The sequence below is a fragment of the Lampetra planeri genome, unplaced genomic scaffold (assembly GCF_965212315.1).
Source record: "Lampetra planeri unplaced genomic scaffold, kcLamPlan1.2.h2 scaffold_180, whole genome shotgun sequence".
NCBI lineage: Eukaryota > Metazoa > Chordata > Hyperoartia > Petromyzontiformes > Petromyzontidae > Lampetra > Lampetra planeri.
The window spans coordinates 89,152-96,454 of record NW_027614540.1 but is presented as its reverse complement, the minus strand read 5'-3'; positions in this window follow the sequence as shown (position 1 = coordinate 96,454).

Genomic DNA, 7,303 nt, shown 5'->3' with positions numbered 1-7,303 from the left:
ACATCTTGAAGCATTGTGCATAAGTGTGTATACGTAGAGTATATATTATACACACACGCATTTAATAGTTAGATTATGTTACGTGAGGTAACGCTAGAATGTAATTTGCTTACGCAATTCGTTGTGCGCACTGTACACTACTGTACCCGTGCGATTTTTTGGCGGGAAAACGATAACCGCGTTAACTCTACGCAAACTCATTCCTAACCATAACAGGCGACAATTAAAAACGTTGTTTCTGCACTGCAGACGAGCAGCTAGCTGCCTCGAACAAAAAAAAATAACACAAATATATCTTTTAAATCGAATTAATATGGGCGAGTAACAACAGGGCTTAACAACAACAAAAAACCCCGTGCCATTCGCCACAATCAAAACATAACAGTTCCCAACCACGATTAGTGCAGTTGTTGTTGCCGAGTGTTGTGTCATAACAACGTTTGTTGTTTAAATCTTGCCTCTTGTAAAGTTTAAAAATGGGCCGATGATTTTTTAAAGCGGCGGTGAGCGCGTCAATGGGTTAAGCGAGGACACGGGCACGGCCGGGCAGCACCGCGCATGCCAGACTCAGAGGTTTTTACCTCCAGACGAGGCTGTTTGGTGCCAGACTCAGAGGTTTTTACCTCCAGACGAGGCTGTTTGGTGCCAGACTCAGAGGTTTTTTTTACCTCCAGACGAGGCTGCTTTCGGTTCATTGGTGCCAGACTCAGAGGTTTTTTACCTCCAGACGAGGCTGTTCGGTGCCAGAATCAGAGGTTTTTTACCTCCAGACGAGGCTGCTTTCGGTTCATTGGTGCCAGACTCAGAGGTTTTTACCTCCAGACGAGGCTGTTTGGTGCCAGACCCAGATGTCGCTGGTTCTTCACGTTCTGTAGATGCCACTGGTTCTTCACGTTCTACAGATGTAGATGCCACTGGTTCTTCACGTTCTGTAGATGTAGATGCCACTGGTTCTTCACGTTCTGTAGATGTAGATGCCACTGGTTCTTCACGTTCTGTAGATGCCACTGGTTCTTCACGTTCTGTAGATGTAGATGCCACTGGTTCTTCACGTTCTACAGATGTAGATGCCACTGGTTCTTCACGTTCTGTAGATGTAGATGCCACTGGTTCTTCACGTTCTACAGATGTAGATGCCACTGGTTCTTCACGTTCTACAGATGTAGATGCCACTGGTTCTTCACGTTCTACAGATGTAGATGCCACTGGTTCTTCACGTTCTGTAGATGTAGATGCCACTGGTTCTTCACGTTCTGTAGATGTAGATGCCACTGGTTCTTCACGTTCTGTAGATGCCACTGGTTCTTCACGTTCTGTAGATGTAGATGCCACTGGTTCTTCACGTTCTACAGATGTAGATGCCACTGGTTCTTCACGTTCTGTAGATGTAGATGCCACTGGTTCTTCACGTTCTACAGATGTAGATGCCACTGGTTCTTCACGTTCTGTAGATGTAGATGCCACTGGTTCTTCACGTTCTACAGATGTAGATGCCACTGGTTCTTCACGTTCTACAGATGTAGATGCCACTGGTTCTTCACGTTCTACAGATGTAGATGCCACTGGTTCTTCACGTTCTGTAGATGTAGATGCCACTGGTTCTTCACGTTCTGTAGATGTAGATGCCACTGGTTCTTCACGTTCTGTAGATGCCACTGGTTCTTCACGTTCTGTAGATGTAGATGCCACTGGTTCTTCACGTTCTACAGATGTAGATGCCACTGGTTCTTCACGTTCTGTAGATGTAGATGCCACTGGTTCTTCACGTTCTACAGATGTAGATGCCACTGGTTCTTCACGTTCTACAGATGTAGATGCCACTGGTTCTTCACGTTCTGTAGATGTAGATGCCACTGGTTCTTCACGTTCTACAGATGTAGATGCCACTGGTTCTTCACGTTCTACAGATGTAGATGCCACTGGTTCTTCACGTTCTACAGATGTAGATGCCACTGGTTCTTCACGTTCTACAGATGTAGATGCCACTGGTTCTTCACGTTCTGTAGATGTAGATGCCACTGGTTCTTCACGTTCTGTAGATGTAGATGCCACTGGTTCTTCACGTTCTGTAGATGCCACTGGTTCTTCACGTTCTGTAGATGTAGATGCCACTGGTTCTTCACGTTCTACAGATGTAGATGCCACTGGTTCTTCACGTTCTGTAGATGTAGATGCCACTGGTTCTTCACGTTCTACAGATGTAGATGCCACTGGTTCTTCACGTTCTACAGATGTAGATGCCACTGGTTCTTCACGTTCTGTAGATGTAGATGCCACTGGTTCTTCACGTTCTACAGATGTAGATGCCACTGGTTCTTCACGTTCTACAGATGTAGATGCCACTGGTTCTTCACGTTCTACAGATGTAGATGCCACTGGTTCTTCACGTTCTACAGATGTAGATGCCACTGGTTCTTCACGTTCTACAGATGTAGATGCCACTGGTTCTTCACGTTCTACAGATGTAGATGCCACTGGTTCTTCACGTTCTGCAGATGTAGATGTCACTGGGTTTTCACGTTCTGCAGATGTAGATGCCACAGGTTCTTCATGTTCTGCAGATGTAGATGTCACTGGGTTTTCACGTTCTATAGATGCCACTGGTTCTTCACGTTCTGCAGATGTAGATGTCACTGGGTTTTCACGTTCTATAGATGCCACTGGTTCTTCACGTTCTGTAGATGTAGATGCCACTGGTTTCTTCACGTTCTACAGATGTAGATGCCACTGGTTCTTCACGTTCTACAGATGTAGATGCCAATAGTTCTTCACGTTCTGCAAATGTAGATGCCACTGGTTCTTCACGTTCTGCAGATGTAGATGCCACTGGTTCTTCACGTTCTGCAGATGTAGATGCCACTGGTTCTTCACGTTCTGCAGATGTAGATGCCACTGGTTCTTCACGTTCTACAGATGGAGATGCCACTGGTTCTTCGCGTTCTGCAAATGCCACTGGTTCTTCACGTTCTACAGATGGAGATGCCACTGGTTCTTCGCGTTCTGCAAATGCCACTGGTTCTTCACGTTCTCCAGATGTAGATGCCACTGGTTCTTCACGTTCTACATATGTAGACGCCACTGATTCACGTTCTACAGATGCCACTAGTTCTTCATGTTGTGCAGATGTAGATGCCACTGGTTCCTCACGTTCTGCAGAAGCCACTGGTTCTTCACGTTCTGTAGATGTAGGTGCCACTGGTTCTTCACGTTCTGCAGATGTAGATGCCACTGGTTCTTCACGTTCTGTAGATGTAGGTGCCACTGGTTCTTCACGTTCTGTAGATGTAGGTGCCACTGGTTCTTCACGTTCTGCAGATGTAGATGCCACCACCGCCATCTATTGCGCTGCGGTTGAACTCACGAATCTCGGTGTGAACGAAAAATTGGACATACGGACGGCTTTGTTCACATCTCTTCATGTTCCTAAGTAGAGAAGTCCCTGAACAGTCGCCTCTCAATTATCCGCGCTCATGACGGGGAGGACGGCTGTGGACAATTCAAAATCGCGGATAGATCCAAAAATATAAATTTTCCCGCGGACCTCTATGCCAAAAACCACTACTACAGGTGTAACTTGTTGAGGTTAAGAAAATTGAGTTTGTTAATTAACAAAACATTTGCAGGAAATAATGTATCGATTGATGCGCGTACTCAGTGATAGAATTATCGGCCCACTAAGTGGACAGCAGCAGAGCCACAGCCAATCAACATCAAACTCCGCCCTACTGTTGTAAAGATATGGCAACTACTGTGCTGTAGAGGCGATCACGTGGATATCAGATGAACCGGAGCAACGTTTTTGTTCGGTTTAAGCACGTGGCTTGTAATAAACATTTCCAAGAATGACAACGTAGAACTTTTAGATGAACAATTATGGCTTCAAGGAAAATCCATCAACAGGTGGGAAAGCATGGTCTGCTGCCTCACCTGATGATGGACGCTTGTGTTGTGCCCGAAACGTCGTGATTTATTTTATACCTACGTGACTTTACCGAAAGAACCAAAGAATATGAATCCCTGCAGTCACGAAAGCTTCAAATCTTAAATGCATGTTTCGGAATGTGGAGGGAAAAACCAGACGACCCCGAGAAAAATCCACACAACCACGGGGAGAACATGCAAGCTCCAAATATACAGCAGCAGGCGTCAGGGTCGGGATTGAACCCACGAACTCCTGTTCACCAGGCGATGTAGTTAACATCTCCGAGCCACCGCAGAACTTGGGAAATTGTTGTGTCTCACCGGCCCACCGTCTTGTCTGCTGCCTTCCTGCCTGTGTGGTTCCTCGTGCCTCCAAGTGATTATCCCGCGAGTAACTTGTGTTTTGCAAGACGAGCAAATTTGATAATTGGTTTTTTACCCTTCTATCTGGCAACAAAACTGACACCTTTTTACAAGGAGTCATGTTTGCATAGACCACAATACCTGCAGTCATAATGCAAACAAAAAACATAACTCTGATAATGTGCACTATCCTTGAAGTTGATTGGTCCACACCCGAGACAGCTTTCCTTAGAGGCTAGTCTCACATGGGTTGGACCAGATGACGCCAAAAGGCGCACAACTCAAAGACAATGCACCATCAGAGTATGAGAGCTCGGGGTAAACATTAATGGTGTAAATGCTTACCCCGAGCTCTCATACTCTGATGGTGCATTGTCTTTGAGTTGTGCGCCTTTTGGCGTCATCTGGTCCAACCCATGTGAGACTAGGCTCTAAGGAAAGCTGTCTCGGGTGTGGACCAATCAACTTCAAGGACAGTGCACATTATCAGAGTTATGTTTTTTGTTTGCATTATGACTGCAGGTATTGTGGTCTATGCAAACATGACTCCTTGTAAAAAGGTGTCAGTTTTGTTGCCAGATAGAAGGGTAAAAAAACAATCATCATATTTTTACTGGCAAATGAGGTTCCAACGAGTAATTTTTTAAAATAAATATGAATTTTATAAACGAGCGAGGTCTTGCAATACGAGTAGTACGTATACGCTTTGTCTGCCGAGCGTCACGTGATCACAACTGATATACGAGTGCTTTGATATACGAGTGCTTTGGATTATAAACACGTTTCCAAAACGAATTATGCTCGCAATCCAAGGTTTTACTGTATATAAGTTCAAATTATAACTATTAAACTATGTATATTGTGACTCAACTGTATTGGTGTATATGAGTGTATGCACACTTGTATTTGTTCATCGCTCTCATCAAAACCATACCACAAGGCGACCGCCACTGTACAAGTTGTTTAATTTACAAGTTTAAACAGTTGAACTGTTGTTTTTTTTTACTTCTGTATTTTTTTACAGCATAAATATAAAAATATGAATACGTTAAAGTTAACGGTAACACGCGACGAGAATTTTTTTTGCAAAAAAACCTTCGGGCTCCATATAAAGTACACGGGCAAAACCCGCGAGCCTCCATTTTGACGGTTGGCGAGCGTCCATTTTGGCGGTGGGCAAATCTCCATTTTGACGGTTGGCGAGCCTCCATTTTGGCGGTGGGGGAGCTTCGATATTAGCGGTGGGGGAGCATCTATATTGACGGTGGGCAACTTCCATATTGGCGGTCGGCACGTGCCACATTAAGCAAAGAACACAAATGCGACTTTCATCGTCCGAGTAGCCCATGGCATGCGTGCGAAGGCGGTGGCCATTTTGGTGTCCACTTGCTTGCCACGCTATCGGTGTCGAAGGCGACCGCCAACAATGGCCAGGGGGGGCGTTACACGTCACAGTCGCCATCACGCACGAACGCAAACTGATAAACAATTCCCAGAAACAAACTGCGAGGCCCGACCGAGAAAGAAACAAAAAAATATATGTAACACTTGTGAGTTATCAGACAAAGCGGTGAATGGCACTCTGGGATGATAATATAATCATTCTAAGAAAGCAAAGTAACATTTATAGTGACGAGCACACCCCCCGTTACTCGACGGCACTTGGGACGCGCAAGTTAAGCGAGTAACCGATCAAACGATCGCATTCGCCATCGCCAGCAAATTGTGAAGCCCTGCCCTGTCGCAATTCGATGCTTTTGATTCGCCTTGTCACGAAACTTTGGGCTCTCCCGATGCGCTACCGGGTTGCGCTGCGTATCGCTCGTCAAAACGATGCCTGACGATTCGCCCCCCCTCGCAGATGTATTTTTTCTATTTTATTTGCTTTCGTTAACGATTTCGAGGCATGGGAAAGCCAGAAACGAGAGCGGCAAGGCAGCCAAAAGTGGCGTCAACAATTGCCCATGCTCTATGGGGTACGAGATTGGGATTTTTTTTCCCTCCGCCAATCCCCGTGGCGAGTGTTCATCATCCACAGCAAGCCGTACACACGCTTCTACGTGGGCAACCCGATGCTAGTTTTTCCTAGCACGTGGAGGGAAACGTCGTGAATACTGGGCCAAACAACACGCGGTAAAACCCCGAGTTTTGCGCTGCAGAAAAACCGTGACCGCCTAAGCCGTGGTCATTAATGCTGGCTGGTGTTTGATTGGTTTCAACCGCCCCCCCCCCGCCAAAAACAATACTGCTCTTTGGATTTTGTTTTACTTTTGCACGATCAGAGACACAGCCCTTAACGGCGCGACTACTTCAAACCAACAGCTGTCGTCCGCTCAATTCAAGCGACCCTCCAACCCAAGTCGCCACCCCCTGCAGTGAATTTATCGGCACGACGTTTTGGCAGTAGGGCTACTACAGCAGGGGAGTTAGACGCTGCGCTGACCATCCCCCTTGGTGAGAGTGGACGCTAGCACGGAGGTTGTCAAGTTGTTTGTTTTTACTGCCGGTTTTTTTCATTTATTACGAAAAAAAGGCCACGCTTTTTTTTTGAGCCGTTGGGTTTTTCCTCCCCCCCTTCTCCATTTAACCAATCAGACTCGCTCGCCAGAGTCGATTTGTGAAAACCAAGAAATGGCAAGGCAACGCGGTTACCTCGCAAGGTGCTTTTGTATAACAAAACGACACGTATATACACACACGACGGTACGTTAACACACATCACAGCGTGTGCGCCGTTTGATATGACCGCGTGTGTGACGACGACGACGCGTACAAATGCAACTCTCTCTGTGTGCGTGCGCATGTGGGCAGACAAAAAAACAACAAACCCTAACCACACATCGTCGTACAGGCTAGAAAACAAGTTACAGAAATAGCAACACTCAAGGATGCGTGGCCTCAGGAGGCGTCATGTGACCACTCGTACATTGAACGAACGCTCTCGCAAGCTTTTGTCCAGACCACCGTATCGAGAAATTGAACACGCAAAGGTGCTGCTGCTGCTGCTACTGCTCCTATA